The sequence below is a fragment of the Takifugu flavidus genome, chromosome 2 (assembly GCF_003711565.1).
Source record: "Takifugu flavidus isolate HTHZ2018 chromosome 2, ASM371156v2, whole genome shotgun sequence".
Taxonomy (NCBI): Eukaryota; Metazoa; Chordata; class Actinopteri; order Tetraodontiformes; family Tetraodontidae; genus Takifugu; species Takifugu flavidus.
Window position 1 is genome coordinate 13,832,679 of NC_079521.1, and position 17,219 is coordinate 13,849,897.

General features: G+C 42.3%; 1 protein-coding gene across 13 annotated transcripts in view; it reads left to right on the plus strand.

The window, feature by feature from the left end:
• The first annotated feature begins 7,567 nt into the window (after nucleotides 1–7,567).
• baz2ba (bromodomain adjacent to zinc finger domain, 2Ba) overlaps nucleotides 7,568–17,219 on the plus strand; it is a 53,615-nt gene continuing 43,963 nt past the window's right edge. For 9 of the 13 annotated variants that reach the window (XM_057014320.1, XM_057014362.1, XM_057014336.1 and 6 more), the window contains exon 1: nucleotides 7,568–7,867. The gene's annotated coding sequence lies outside the window, so the exon portion shown is untranslated. Of the gene's footprint in view, nucleotides 7,868–8,848; nucleotides 9,066–17,219 lie in introns of those variants that run through there. The other 4 variants (XM_057014371.1, XM_057014380.1, XM_057014424.1 and 1 more) reach the window with 2 other exon arrangements.

Below are 17,219 nucleotides of genomic sequence, written 5' to 3' on the forward strand. Positions count from 1 at the left end.
TCTTGTACTGAGGCACAGACCTCAGAGATGGATATTTGGAATCCTGTGTAAATAAAAAACAAAGCAGTCATATTCAGCTATGCTCAATATTTTCTTTAATGGGTTTTGGGGAAACATTAACAGATAATAATTTGATATTTATATTTTATTATTTAGATTTATTAGCCATTTTGTTTGTTTTAATGGTGTAACTATCATGATGGGCATTAAAGCAACGGCTGATGTTCTTTTGCAAACGAAATCATCAAAACTGCATAAAATGTACTTTATAGTGTTACACCTGCAGTGATTGATGCTGACAATGAAATAATTATTAATAAGATGAAGGAACAGAGATTTAATACCCGAATATACAATATTTGTACTGTATTTTTGCATTTTTACATAAAATTTGACTAATGGCTGCTATTTGCGGTCTTGAAGGATGGCACTGATAAATCACTGACCTCTAAATGTCATTTGGAGCATCTGTTAATGCTGATGATCCCACTTCATCTGAAAATCATCTGAATCTGGGTCATTGCTACAAAGGTAGCACACACACACACACAACACACACACACACACACACACACACACACACACCCTGTGAACGTGTTTACACGGTACTGTCCAGGGTTGACGTCATTAGGAAAGCCTGAGGAGCATCGACCCCCACTAGAGGGCGCTATAGCTCACTCTTTCTTCCTCTCAATTGATATAAGTGACATTGAGCCGCATTATTATTTGCATGATACGTTATAACTTGTTTGTTTAGCCAGGAAGGCAATTATGGCCAATTTCAACAGGTTTAATGAGGTTGATTTGAATAATTGCTTTGAAATCTACTGTAGATATCCGTCATCTCGGGAAATCCGGGATTAACATTTGGTTTGCATACTTTAATTTAAAACCAAGATATCAGGAAGCACCAATGAGATACCAGGCTTGCTTTGTACGTATTTACATTTTCTGTTTCAGTTTGTAAAATTCCGTGTTTGTGTGCGTGTGTGTGCATGTGTTTTGGGATAGGGCTCCACAAAAGTCCAATCAGTCCAAAGAGAAAGCACTTTTGCACAGCAGGTGCATCATAATGTGAAGGTCAACAAGACACACATCATGCTTTAAGAAGAAATGTAGCACTTAAAAGGCGGGCTGGTCCATTATCGGTCATGTGTGTGCAACAGCGTTGGAGGCGAGTGTAAATCTACTCAAGGCTGGCAGAATAGGAGGTGAAGGAGAAACAGACAGTGAAAGGGATAAATATAGGAGGGTGATGCTGCAGATTAACTGCTGACAAAAAGGACACCTGACCTAGACAAATGAGGAAATGCAAGGGCTGATGGTCTGGGGAGTGGGAGGGGAGCTTAGTCCATTTGTGGGTCTGTAGGCCAGTGCACCCTAAATCCCCCACCCCACCTCACCCTTTCCAACCCCCATCTTCAGGCACATGATTCTGCATTACTATGTGAAGACCAGCCACAGGCTCTCCTCCCCCAGTGCCGCTGATAGGACGATAATGGAGCATTCCTTAGAGCTGTTTCTCATTCACGCTAGCTGTGACAAGGGAACATGCTTTTTTTCTCTCTCTCTCCTCACTGGGGGCGGCTTGCTCTTTCAGCTGAGATCACAGGCATGTAACCTGAGATTTCTACACAATGGTCCCCTCTTTCTTGAATCCTCTTGTTTATGTGCTCTAAATATGCACTAGGTACCTGTGCCATTGAGCTGGCTGTTCATTTTTTTTCTGTGCACTGTGGCACGTTGTGTTTCAGAGGAAAAGAAACAAGAATAATTAATGCAAATTGGTAGTGTTGTTTCCCCTCCACTGCCCTCAACTTCCTGCTTTACCAAGTCAAATGGCTCAAAAATGTCTCACGCTATAACGGCATGGGCACTTGAAGGCACTTCTGTTTACACTTCTGAATTTAATTCAAGGCCCACAACACAAAATGACTACAAGAATGTCTGGATTTGTCCGGCACTGTGTAATCACAAAGGAATGTCCTGAGACATTTCTGCTTTTCCTCTAAGAGCCCTCTTTTCCCACGGCTGGTCCAGGTCTGGAGAATCTGTTTCCGCTCCCTCTTTTTCTTCCCTTCCTCCGTCTGTTTGTGTGGACACATGAACTCCGCAAAAGGCGACACAATGCAAGTTTAGTGTCTTCCAGGGTGCGAAAAGCGAGCGTTTCTCAGAATCCCTTCCGGGGGAAGAATATCCAGATTAAGGTCCAAAGTTATTTCTAATCAAACAGCTTCGTGGAAGCAAACACGCGGCGGCAGCAGGGTTGAGCGAACCTTCGAAGAACAAATTGTCCCAAGGAACTTCCTGTTTTCTGACGCTTTCATTACAAGCGGACGATTGTTTTCTCCATCTGGGGGAAAAAAAGGAGCGATGATAAACCACAGGCGAAATGCGGTCGAGGAATTGTGCTGTGTGTATTCAGTTGTTTTCTGGCGGCCTCAGTGCGTTGTCTCTGTTAGTGGAGGTCTTGTGGCGACGTGGGACGCTTCAGGATGTTTTTCCTGCGCTTCATGATATTCAGCCGCATCGAAACATTTTTCAGACGTGCGTCCAAACACGAGCACAAGAGGAAGAGAAAGAAGAAAAAGCGAGGCCACATGTGTTAACACTTTGGGTCACATGTTTGTAAGGGGCACCCTCTGAGATCCCTGAGAGTTATTTTCAGGAGTCTCTCCCCCTCTGCTCCCTTTGGATCAGCAAATAACTACAAATCCAAATATGTTTATTTAATCGCACCTTTGGCGGAAGACGGAACTGTTGTGCCTAATTCACGGAGACAAGCGGCCAATTTTTCGATTAGTGACTTTGAGCGAAGCGCCGTGTCCCCCCACATGGCCACTAAAAGGCTTTTCTGAGGTCTCAAAGAACATTTGTTGGTCTTAATGTTCCCCAGACACAAAGTGACATCTGCCTCCCTCCCTAGATGCCTGCTGCTCTTTGTTCAGAGGAGTACCGAGGGGACGCATTGAAGGCAAAGATGATGTCACCATTGTGATCATTACTCTGCTCCGCGCTGCCCTATTTTTGACCAGGCGTCACTGAGGGCAGTCCAGAATGTCTGCCTGTATACTGCCAGGAGGAGCAGCGACCTGCCAGTATTAATTAATGCAGGGCCTGTTTTCATCAGTGTTAAAATCGTCTTAATACCACCCCCACAGGCCCACCTCTCCCTGCAGTCAGACCCTCCTTCACAAATGGATCATTTAAGCCATCGGATGATGTGTTCTTAACTGCCAGGTCTGTTCACGTTGAATTTCATTCCATTATAATGACACCAACAATCTCATTAATCAGTATCTGATCGCCGATGAATGAAAGCCTTCGATAATACGAATATTGATTCAGTGATGCAAACACACAGTCACATAATGGCAATATGCATGATTAGTATTATTTTTTGTTAGGACTGGTGTCGTTTCCCCCACATTCTACCAGTTCTATTCCTTAACATTGAAGTGATTTATAAAAGGGGCATTAAAGGCAGAAATTAGTTTACACTCTATCTGCTTTGGATTTTTTTCTAGATATTTTTTACTGATGTAGTAGACATGCGGGTGTGACAGGCAAACGTTAGCCTCTCTTTCTCCCTCTACTTGTACAAATTACATATGTACAGTATACTAATATGTACATATACTTTTAAAACTGAAGTAAATAAATGAAGTGTCACAGCGTGGGGTGCGGTGAGACAAGAGAAGGGAAAACAACAACATGTCATTTATGGTAGGCAAAAAAAAGGGTCCTTCTCTCAACGTGAACACTCCAGAGATGTGCATGTGTAGACAGAAATCAGTGTTAGTGTGTTAACTATCACAGACTTATTCACTGGAGCCTAACATTCAGCTGTAAAAGCCATTTCCCTTGAAAAATCCCCTTGGCTTCACCTTTCACAAAAAGAAGAAGAAAACAACAATGAAGTCACAGAATGTTAAGTGGTGCATGCGTGTTGTGCGTGTATGTGTTTACTTTTTTTGTGTCTGGGGGGGGGGGTTGCCTGTGGTGTTTTTTTTATTCATCCTTCTCCCCATTTTTGGATTCATCATCCTCTACTATTGCTATATTTTAATTAGGAGAAATTACAGCGCAGAAGTAACAGTAGTTAACAGCGTGGACCCTGCAGAGTGATATTCATAGACTTACAGAAAAATACCAGCCCGATTACCTTTGCTAAAGCCCTGCACTTACAGTAGGTGCGGATTTAGCAGATGGAAAATCTGCTGACATTTTCTGCCGTGCGTGTACACTCTGACGTGGGCAAAGATGTGTTTTCCTTCGATTCAAGGTCATTTGGCTGCTCAGGTTGGGGTGACATTTGCTTGTGATCTAATTCTTCATGCAGAGATGCATCACTGTGGGCTGCTGGGATTTGTTTCTTTCCTTTCCTGGCACACATGCCTCTTCATTCCCAGAAAAGGAACACACTAATCTCTCTCTCTCTCCGTCAGTCACACACCGACTACATGTGCAGCTCCTCTTTGAATGACACTGTGAATGCACCTCATCAACGAATGAGTCACTCTACTACTCTGCTATTATGATGATTTCTCCATTCTGTGTATTACATCATGCAACAGAGGGTTCTGCTCAGTTACATCCACCACAATAAACACTCTTCAAATGTGCTCATTTAGATTGTGTCAACCTTGCATGGAAAATATAATCAAAATCATTATCCATCTATAGGTTTTTTTGTACACCTAAAAAAGGAGGAGCAGAAGGCCGACGCTTGTCATAGAGTCCCTGAAGTTCCCCCTTGGGTTAAAGGGTGAGTCTTGCACACATATTTCACTCTCACATGGATTCTTCACGCCATCGGTGCAGCTTTCAGGATCTCACATGCCACCGTTAAATTTATTGCAAACCCTATTCAGATCAATAGCAGTCTTCATCTGACATGACCGCTGAATTCCGTGTCAGCGGGCGAATATGACCGCCACTCGAGGTGCAGCAGGATCCTACAGCTAGCAGCTGCAAATTGGTCCCTTGTGCTTTAATCACACACGCCGTCCAAACCATTGACTTTCCAAATCATTACAACTCTCCGTTCATTGTGTTTGAGGGTACTGATGTATTGGAAAAGAAAATGTAGACGCTTCGTGGTTGAAGGAAAAATAACAGTCCGCTTTGCAGGACTCTTGAATAAATCCAAAACAAAAGATTAAATTAAACACAGGCATCGCAGTCCTGTAAGATATTGGACAAACAATAGAACATGACTGATTCGATATAAATATTGTTTTAATTTAATTCATTTAGGTGTTCATTTAATAGTTATTACGTAGGGCATGACAGTAAGTGAAGACTAATTCAATTGTGTAAAAAGACTACCGGTACATCCTTAGGCCACTTTTGTTGTGTGTGAACACTATTTTAAGGGTCTATTTATGGTGTTCAAATTAAACATCGCAGAGTTGCTGCAAGCTTCTTGCGTTAATGGAATCCCACATAGCGGATTGCGTGGGGAGGAGTGCAGATGAATCTGTATTCCCTGAATGTGTCTGGGCAAAAATCAATAAATGCAAGCACAGCTCCTGGCTTCTTGATGGCTGTCCCTGTCTTTGCCTGGTGGACTAATAGAAAAATAATAATTAAATCCAAATCACCAGATTAATTTGTTTTCCATCAGTCTCAGGAGAGATCCCTTTTTTTTCCTGTTTCTTTAGTGGCTCATTATACTTTCTAATCAAGACAAAAAAAGTCCCTCTTTTAGACAGACATGCTGTCTCCCTTCCCCCTTCTCTTCCCCGTGGTGTGCTTTCTCGCATTGCAGTCATTGTGCTGGCACTTATTATGTTACAAATGACCGAGGTACGGCAGGCATTCTCAGTGTGCATGCAAAGAGGGCCCACCCTTCTATGCTGCTAGTGCCTTCTCCTAATGACGATGCTCAGAATGCCCCCTCAACACCGCCCCATGCAGCCCTCTCCCTCATTCCCGCCCGCATGTGCTATCTTTAATGAAGATTCTCCAATGCAATTAAAAAGCCTTGCGTCGTGCTGCTACTGTATGACAAACAGAACCACTTTAATTCCTCATGGCCTGTCAGGTTTTTTTCCAGCTACATAAAGCAAGGGAGATGAAGAAATACACCAGGGTGCCAAAGAGACAGAGAGAGAGGATTGAGTGTGCGTGTGTTGGGGCGTGTGTTTGCAGGAGAGCACCCCCCCACACCTCAACAGGTAATGGAAAGGGGCAGAGAGGAAAATCAATGACCAAAGAACATGAAGCACAAGCTTATAAAATGGTTTGAACTATATGCCACAAGCCGTACGAGGTTCCGTGTTTGTCTTCAGAAACGCAGGAATCAGATTTTCAGCCTCTAAACGACTCCTGGAACGACTCGAATGCAGCGTCGTGGTAAATCCTACGGTAATTAAAAATGTATATTGCCGTGTGACACTTCTGGATGCTGCGACATCACAGCCAAGGGAGGGGGTGGGGGGAAAAAGAGAAGGGGGGAGTAACACAATCCAGTTATGGTCATTTATAATGTTTATGAAGCATTAATATGAATGTGCCTGTAAACCAACCCTCCATCAAGCTGCTAACAAAGAGTTCATTGTTTGTGTATGATTTATGAGGTGCCTATAAACTAACAGTAAACAGTTTGTTAATCCACTGTAATACCTGTTACAATGCAACCAGGGATGATGGGACATGCAGCACGAGAGACACACCAGTTGGCTCTGGCACGGCGACCCATCCTGGTCGGGGTGGGGCACGTACGAACAGTTGCCCACAACACTGAAATAGAAAAAGAAAAAAAAAACCCTCCCCCAAACCCTCCACCCCCTTGTTGTTTTCCAGTTGAATGAAATAATCTTCCCCCGTCTGGAAACCCAGTCTGGGTCAGAGGGCCTGCGTTCAGCCTGTTGCTTATTGTGTGTTCAGAAGAGGAGGTAAAGCATACAATTAGGCACAGATGGCTGTCTTTGCCAGCCAATGTATTGATCCCATCCTGGGGAAGATCTGTCCCATTTTTGTGTGACAAATGCGCTCTAATTTGGAGTTAGCTTGCACCTGATTTGGATTTATTTGATCAAGTATCATCTTCTGAGAGATGCTCCTTTCATCAGAGTCAAAGTAGTCTGTCCATAGATTCCACCTAGTCACATTTAGTCTATTACTTTTATAACCAATCAAATAATCAATTAGTCCCTAATTCACATCTAAGCTCATCTTTTAACGTGGAAAAAAAAACTTCCATAAAAATTCAATTGATCAAAATGAGCAAATTAAAAAAAATAAAAAAATCAAACCCTAAATGATCATCCATGTGCTCGAATTGAGCAAAAGTTGTAAAAGTTGCAGTTTGTGTGTGGTTTTTTTTCTTCCTCTTTTTTTTTATTTTTTATTTTTATTTAACGTGGCGCGATTTAAATCGTCCGTTTGTTTGCTTGGCTGTGGACCAACCGAGCGTCGCCGCATAATCTGCGGGTTTAACGCCGCCAACAACGTCGATAAAGTTGCCGCATCCGTGACAGCGCCGATGACAACGTCGCATATCCAGTCATAACGGTCAATAAGAGCAGCCTTCCTTCACTCCGGCCGCTGCACAAATAATAAGTTTTCTTTGTGTGGCAGTAGTGAGCTGACGTCAGGTCGGTTCCTTGAAGTGGAGCTGAATAAACCTTGAGAAGAGTCTCCTTCAATCTGCTGTTAGTAACTAACACACACGCACGCACGCACTCACACACCGAGACTCAATTACTGCCCAATTCCCTTCTTTATCACTCGTCCTCGACCTCTTTCATAACCAAAAGCGACCAAGGGAAAAAAAGAGGTGAGGAGAAGACCGGCTCGAAGTGCTCGTTGAACTAAAAAACCGCGTTGGACATAAGTAAAGTATCGAAACTAAAAAAAGGTAAGTGCTTTATTTCTACTGACGCTGTTTTCTCCACATCCGAACGGGCGATGAGCTGCGTAAAGCTGGCTCCGCTTCTAGTTTTAGCTCTTTCCCCCCCCTCTAGCGTGCGTAAACTGCTCGGTAGATTGATAGTTTTCCGTTTTGTGTTAACGTTCATTCAGCTTTTATATTCGGCTGCCGAAACGTTTGATCGAAACGACCAAGTTCTTGATCCGAAACGTAAAGAACGAAGTGGGGTTTTTTCTTCCTCCGGAGTGTTGACCTGATAGTGGTAATCGTCTTTGTGTCCCTCGCCGCACCGCTCGCTCACGCTTGTTTTATTCAATCACTCGGTTTATCTTTGACAATTTAAACTTTTTTAGGGATTCGCCCCTTGTCTCTTTCGCTTTTACCGGTCGTCCACGCACACGGTTGCTTGTTTTAAGTGCGTATTTGTCGTGCTGAACGTGGGGGTGACCACGAAGCACCGAACTGCCTGCCTGCCTCTGGTTGTCGTTGGCCGTCCGATAGAAAAACACCCCCCCCCATCCAGTTAAATAGTCCCTCGACGCCAAAATAAAGCAGTCGGTGACAAACACACAACATATCCTTATCGGTTTGGATTAACTTTGAAGTATAATATTCATTCTGCCCCTCGGAGTGGGTCAGAGTTTTGAGTTTTTCGCCCTGCCGTTGGTGGCCAGCCGGCCGGGGAGCGATATCGCTGCCGCTTCCTCAAACGGCGAAGCGTGCTGGCAAGCTAGCAGCCGCCCGGCCGAGTTGTTGAAATGTATCCCTTTGTGTATATTACAATATCCTCCATTTTTTTCTGCCCCTTTCAAAACAACAAGCCTCTCGCCATCTTGGTTATTTAAAATTCGTCCCCCCTCGAAGCACACCCCCCCCCCTTCCCCCCCTCGCTTCACGCGCACACACGCGCACACACAGACGACTTTAAAAGGAAACGGATCCGTGTTTTTTTTTTTTTTTTTTTTTCCTCGCAAGTTTTACCAAAGTTCAGGCTTGGATTTAAAAAGAAAAAAGAAACAAAACAAACTCCAGAATCGCGTCGTGAACGTGGATTTAGAGAGCAAACGAAAGCGGTTAACAGATTGTCGGCGATGGTTTCAAGATTGTTTTAGTTTGCTGTTTGTTTTTGTGGTTTGGTTGAAAAAGATAAGGTGACGTGCGTGTGTACAGCATAATGGCCAGGCAGGTGAGTGCGATGCGGTGCTAGAAGGCTAACAGCCTGCGATTAAATAAACGCTTTCACAATGGTTTTTAATTGCGTTTATTTAAATTAGATTATTAGGCGATGTTTCGTGTTTGGGTTAGCAGTTATGCGGGAGTGAATGAATGAATGGAGGAGGGAAGGAAAGAAGGGAGGAAGGACGGTTATTAATTACCAAGGGTAGACGATCCAACTGAAATGATGACACGCATGGAACATTCTATAGAATTAAAAATGTGCTTTAAAATGTTGGTGCAAGTGTACAGAGAACGAAATAAGTTCGGATGACTGGACAGGACAACCAAAATGACATAATATCTGCTAATTAACTCATAAAGGATGCTGTTTGGATCTAGAAGATGTTCGAAAGTATTTATGTGATTGTAAAGTCATTACGTACATGTTGGATTTTTTTTTATCACGGTGGAATTGATTGTGTCTGTAAATATGCTATCAGGCACACTGATACAGACCTGCAGCTGCAGCAAACACGCACAGACAGAACATTTACATGTCAGCTATACAGTTAGAGCTCGACTGGGCCATTTAACTGCACCAATGTGTCTTTTTTTAAATCGCAGTTCACAAGTGTTGGAGGGGAACTGATCTATTAACTGAGGTGTCGATCAACCCTCCCCCCCATGTCAGCTTCTGTTCATTTTGGACCTTTTTCCAGTTGACATCTTCCATTGCAAAGAATCAAACAACTGGCAAAAAAAAAAGTCAGCAAAATCACTCCAGAAGCTCATTTGTCGTCGTGTCCCTGTATCGCTCCTGGTTCTTTAGTTACATATTAATACCGTTGGTCAAGCTGGAGGACAGGGAATTGCGGAGTGGAGAATACACAGTGCATCCAGTTTGAGCCTGAATGAGGGATATGTGTTGTCTGATGCAATTATCTGGCTTTGTCTAACTTTGACTTAATTCAGTTGAAGTAACACAATAACATTAAAAGTGTGGTTTTGCTTGATCAACACAGTTGATAGCTTTATATCGTTTGGTGAAGACGAACCATGCCCGAGTGTTGCCTGCTGCATTAATCGGAGAAGTACAGCTTCAGCAGTTTAGACAGTAAACTGTCTTTGCAGAAAGAACTGGTGACCTTATTCTTGTCATCCATCTTATAAAGGGCATTATGTGTCCCTCATTGTTAAAAAAAATCTGACAGATCTCACTTTTCCTTATGCCTAAGCATTTTAAGAAGGATGAGGAGGACAAATCCAACTGAGCAAATGCTTTGAAATGGAAAATCTGATCATTTCACCTCCCACCTCTTTTGTTTGCCCATTTATTGCTGCAAAGCTGGAGTGCAGAGGAGCAGATGTTTAGCCAAACATGAAGGCGCGGTGCCTCTGTCCTTATGGGGATGGCTCTCCCTCCTCTCGCTGCTGATGCATCGACATGACAGCTGCTTGATTTCATGGAGCTGCTAAGAAGCCATTAGTGGTATCAGTGAATTGAGACGGAACAGTTTCTTTCAGTTTTCTGCCATTATTTCAGCTCTCTATTGTTAGCATCATTTAGTGCAGATTTGTTTCTGTGGTGTGTGTGCGCGCGCGCGCGCGTGTGTGTGTCACTGCAGCTGAACATACAAACCCAACAAGCACTAATATATTTGTGCTGCGTGTTTTCCCATAATTTGAGAAACAGAGTGAGCAAGAACAAAAAGTGAAAAAAAGATGAACAAATCTGTCAGAGTTTGTTTGCCATGTTGTTCTGAAATGAAAGCACACTGTGCTACCTCAAGCACAGTCAGATCAGAGATGTCTCTTCCTGCCAGGTCAAGAAAAAAACAAACAAACCATAAACTCTTGGCTGGATTTTTTATTCTCTCTCTCTCCCCTTTTTACTTTCATTCTCTCAAATTGGTACAGTTGTTTTTGAAGAGATAAAGAAGGACTTCCGCCTGACTCGGAACATTTAGGAATTAAGGATAGACATAGTTAAGCCCTATTTGCATGTCTACCAAAGTCACAGCAAACGGTTGCTATTGACTAAGCTGATTAGGTGAAATTAGGTTCACGAGCTCTGTGTCTGGGGTGCTGAATCTGACAGAACTCTGACAGCTTTTGAGAAGACAATCCCATGTGCACATATGGCTGTATTCTCTATATAATCCTCTGGTATCAAATATGGAGCTGTCTGTTTTATTTGGAGGAAACCCGTTGTGAGTCTATATATTTTTAAACGAAGTGACAGAGATTTAATTAGGAGCGCATGATGTATTGATCAAGTCATCACCATCAGGTGGTGTGCAGTAGCGCTTCCCTTTGCTTGCAAAATGATGTCATTTAAACGCCCCCATTCTCTTTATTGTCACTTTTAGGACCCTACAAACGTTATTTTTAATTCCAAAAATCAAAGTATACAAGAGATATGGAAAATTGGTAATATCAGCTGCCCTTGATTCTATTGCCTTTACTTAATGTTAGATCTTACTCTGGTCAGTGTAATGTCCTTAAGAGTCTGCTTGTAGCTTAACTCAAATACAGCAGTCATGTCAGTTTTTGAATTTAGACAGATAATATTTAAGCCTACAAACAATCCATTGATAATAACGGCCATCTGGGATCCCTGTCAAATCTCTGCATGTGAGCGCCAACAAAGAGCTGTGAAGTTTAAAGAGGAAGTGGAGGTCTGCTGTCTGGTAACAGTTAAAAAGAGTTCTGATCATCCGATTTCCTTTTCGCCACCCGTTCTTCGCACGAATTACTTATAAATGTGCGTGCACAAAGCCAGTCGTTTAAATACTGCAAAAGTTTAGGACTTCAAATGGACGCGTCCTTTGAGAAGAAACCCAGCATAAACACAAGTGCAACTCCCTCAGAAGCATGAGATTGACAATGTTTCTTTGATTAAATAAGTTCTGTTATCTGTTTTTGCATCCTACTGTATTTTTAGTAGGTTACTGTCCCATGCACGCACCTTTCTTACTTGTATGTGCGCACAGTGGCTGGTAAATGGAAAATTGGTGAAACCATCTTACTCTTTTATTTATGGAGCTCAGATAATCATCCAAAGCGCACAGTTTGCACTGATATCTCTGATATGGCAGAATTTCTTCCATCTTCTGCAACAAATATCTGCTTATATCTCTGTAAGGAGAAATGTAAATAAAACCCAAGTTAATGAGACAGGGCACATATGCCTCCTCTTGTAGAAACAAATGACCAAACTCAGCTGTTAATTAAGGTGAAAGAACCAAGAAACCCTTTTATTTGTCTCCGCATTTCTGTGGATTACATATGGTGGATTAATTACCAAACAATAAGCAGCGTAAAGAGCAAGAGGGTCACCCAGTGTTGACTTTGAGGAGACAGAAAGCAGAGCGGCCAAATTTGGGAGGGAAAGGCGATAAGCTGCTTCTTTGCTGTTCGTCCCCTGGGCTTCTATTTATCATTCAATGTGAGAATTTCCTTGATGAAAGTCAAGGTTGTTTGCGCTTGCTCCGTCTCGTTGGGATGCTGGTTTTTCCACCAGCGAGGTGAAAAGGTTGATTTTCTCCTCTAAAGAGACACCTTGTTTGGAAAGTCCATGCAAGTTTCTTTTAATGAAGTCTCAAAAGGTCCCGATGATTTTTTTTTTCCACTTCAGGGCTGTTTTTGTTTTTCGTACATTACCGAGGAGATGAAATTACAGATGTAGTTCTTGTTCAGCGGAACTGTGGAGCACCACACGCACCACTCCTCATTATTCACTATTTGTCTCCATTACATATTTATGTGGTAAAGATATGGCAATGAAGGTTCTCATTTTATGTGAACTGAAAGTATCTATTTAATGTCTATCCATTTATAACAGGTTTGAGTGATGACAAACAACCCCACAACAGGCTTGTAAATCTATACTTTTGTGAAAAAAGAAATGTGTCTGTGTTGGATGGCCTCAAGAGATCGAGACATTTTTAACATTTCAACTGAACAAGATAAATTTGTTAACATCATCGCATTTACAGAACCCCCCCCCCCCCCCACAAGATGTTTTCTGGCATTTTTACCTGTCTGTCATATCTAGCCTTTTTGTTTTAGCAGGAAGATGATTATGAAAATGGTGGAACAACGGCTATTTAGTTGGATGTTTGCTGTACCTTGACATTCTCCCTATGTAGCACGGGGCCTATATTTACACTTTCCCTCACAATACGTGCTGGCTGTTCGTAGATGGAAAAGGGAAAAGGAATAGAAAGATGGTCTGGATGTGGGAATGGGAATGATATTGGTTTCTCTATTGGTGTGCCTCCTGGGTCAGTGGGATTCTTGATGATAGTATGTACATAGAATAGGTTGTAACTGGCAGGGGAGCTGTGAGCCTTAGAGGGTGTAAAGAGAAATGTATACATGCACACATATACACACACATACGCATTTACTGTCAGAATACAGGCATTTATGCACACATACACACACACACACACACGAATGCATAAGCTTGTGCCTCAACAACCCCCATTTATTGATCTTCTTCAGCATTTAAAATCTGGTCACTGCTGCCACAGAGGCTTTTTGTTTTAGCTGCGCTGGCAAAGCTGACTCCAAACTGAACCAGAATTTCAAAATTTAACTCCTGCAGACCTGCAGAAGAAATGCCACAAACAAATGGGAAAACCGTTGTGATCCGTGCACTACATTTACGTATGTGCTTTTTTAAATACTATCAGTAATTGTAACAGTCAGTTGTGGTCCAGGGTGTTGTTTTGAACATATTGGGACACGAGTGAACAAACATATCCACAGACAACTGCCAGTGTGCAGCAGCCAGTATCATTCTTTTAATAAATCGTACTACTATTTATATTTTCACAATATATTACAAGATGAAATTTCCCCTTTAGGAGCCTATATATATATATATATATATATATATATATATATATATAGTCCTGTATGGAATAAAGGAAATTATATTTTCACACTACAGTTTGAAATGATATCTTGAAAAGGTCAAACACACCTTTAAATGAACAAAATGCCTTTTTCTCTGTCATGACAATACACACAAGAAGAGCCATAAGTCATCCAAGCCACATGGTTTCTTTTTCCAGTTGAACCTGCTGCTGTTGTTTTTCTCTTGTCCATCTATGAAAGCCTAGCTCCTCTCAGGCGGTGGCATTGTCCCATTTTCCCTCTCTCCGTCTGTCTTTCTCTCACTCTGTCTGTTTCCCTCCTGCTTGCACTCTCTCTTTCTGAACGATGACACTGAGAGACAGCTGTAACGTGAGACGACTCGCGATCCTGGCAGGGGCTTTCGAAAGCCGAGGCAGTAGGGAGGGAGAGGGCCTTTATCTAAGACTGGGGCGCTGACCTCCCTCATTACCCTTTTCTTTTTTCTCCTCCTTTCTTACCCTGTCTTTATGTCTCCTACCATAACCCATGCTCTGCCGACCAACAGAAGCCAAGAACGAGACAAAAACATCTGACGATATGGTTGGAAAAAAATGTGTTTATTCTTTTGACACATTTTTAATCCATCCATGTCCCCAGTTTTGTCTGAATTGCATGCACGTGCTCATGTGTGATCAGGCTGTCGCATATTCAGAACTATCGTAAAGACAATGTGTTCGTGGGAGCATGTGTTACGTGTTTGCACGTCCTTGGAAATGATGGAAACATCCACATACGTCCAGCACTGTAGGCGGTGTCTGCTAAAGCTCTGCGAGAGCTCCCGTGTGTAATCCAGACATTTAGAGCTAATTTAGGCAGCATCCTTTAGTCAACAACAGCTCTTTCACTCCTGCTCTCGCTCCATCTTCTATCGGGTATGACTTTTTCATTTGCGCGTGTATGCGTCTGTATGTTGCATGTTTGTGTGCACAGCTCATTGTTGCCACAGGGAAATGAAAGCACTCAATCACTCACCTGTCAGAATACTTCGAATCTTGCCCTTAACACGCATGCGCATACACACACACACGTACTCGAGGATACACACGTACCCCGGAGGCTTTGACTGGACCGGCCCTTTATTGACTCCCTTGATCAAGGAGACAGCAGATACATTTAATAGAAGCATCACATCCAAACACTAAAATCAAAGTGGATTCACATGTGCTCTCTACAGACCTTTACAGTATCTTTTTTCTTTTATCCATCGGTGCTTATAGTCAGATCTGTGGTAATATTTGGCATTTATTTAGAAATTTACGTGAAATTGCAGTAAACTTTGAAAAAAAAAAATCTTCCTGCACCAGATGTTGTGACTGTCATAATATGAGCCTTGTATTGGATATAGGCATATTGTGTTGGCCCTGGCCCCTGTGCTCCCCAGTCGGCCATGTTTTGTGCTGAGTGTTTTGGAAGCCCAGTTAGCCAAGAGGGTGCTGGGAGGAGATATGACAGCTGCGTTGGTCACGGCTACTCTGACCTTCACACATCATCTTGATGGATCATCCAGGCTGTAATGATACACTGAACCTGCTGTGTAGGCCTGTGCTAGCCTGATTATCCAGTGGTGATGATTCAGTCACATACTGTACTGATGTCATCGTTCCAAATGCCACTGTGAACAGATTCTGGCAAGGCCAGGTCGACCAAATTATTGAATTAGGTTCTTACATAGAAAATTAAGAACAGGAAGTGGATTGCCTAATTCAACGACAGGCTTTAAGCCATTAAGCGTAGTCATCATGGCAACACAAAAGCTTGCCTGCATACACAGAAAAAAAGATGTCCATAATTCACCATGCTATGTCACATACTGTACACATATATTCTTCCTCTCACAAATGGATCACAGTAATGCTCTAAGCTTTTCACCAGTCTCAAAGCTCTTTACTTTGTCTGTGTGGTATAACCCGTTCCCTTGAGATGGCACTTGTTCCATCAAGTCAAGGAAGAAACCATTTAGTAGAGCGACAAACATAACACACACAAATTCACGCGCACACACACACACACACACACACACACACACACAGCCTGTGAGGATTGGAAATGCATTTAGGCAAACATTTCTCACACAAGTTTTTCATTCCTTTACCCATTTCTTGCTTGGCTCAGAATATGCACTCACACACAAAGGTACTTGCACTGGGATTCCATTTTGTCAGCTTTCAGCTCCAGATCATGTAACAATAAAAGATGCTGCCCTGCAGTTAAACACTGCCAGTAAATCACAGGGCAAAGAAAGCTGGGAGAAGCACTTATTTTTAAGTAGCATGAGAGACCACACTGGGGGAAGGGGTTGAGACAGATAGGGGAAGACAGACAGAAAGAGAGAGAGAGGGGGGAAGAGAGAGCTTCTTTGTGCACTGTGTACCGTCATTGTGTGTGATGAAGAGATGAATCACAGCTATTTAGGGATTGGTTTCCTGCAACTGATTGTGTGACGACTCGGTGGCGGACAGACTGTCAAGACTTGCCTGTTTTGTTCTGGGGGCTTCAGGAAAATGTCTGCGGCCAAGTCTTTCTAACTCACTCCCACAGGGCCTGGTGTGCCAAAGATCAACAGAGACAAACACCTCACCAGTGTAGCTCTCCTAACAAGGCATCAAATATTAAAAAGCAAGAGATTTTAGGCCAAGCTCTGTATGCAAACTTACAGGGTGCTCCTGTCTTTACTGACATTCAAATACCAACAGTTGTTTTGTAAAGAGACCTCAAAACTTCTTTCTTTCTTCTTTCTTTCTTTCTTTCTTTCTTCTTTCTTTCTTTCTTTCTTCTTTCTTTCTTTCTTTCTTTCTTTCTTTCTTTCTTTCTTTCTTTCTTTCTTTCTTTCTTTCTTTCTTTCTTTCTTTCTTTCTTTCAGTTTTGGAGGGTGAGAGGCGAGGAAAGATTTTAGAAGCAAAACGTCTTAACAGTTCAGAGAACTCATAACAGTTAGGTTGCACAGTCCCTGTGCACACATGTCTGGAGTGTAAATGCAGGTAATTACAACTTTGCAGATAGTTCCTGTTTTTTCTCTTCTGATTCTTTTGTCTTCAAGATAATTAGATGGAAATTAGTAAGCAATAGCGGTGATTATGTTGTAACTTCCAAATACTGTAACTTTGTGTATAAACAGGCTTTAATTTCCAAAGCATAACACTTAGAAAAATTACAAAGTGTTAATCATTTTTTACATTTGCTATGAAAACTGAGTGAGGAACAGAAGAGTTCATACTAATTAAGAATGAAAAATCTGACAGTCCTCATGAGGACTATT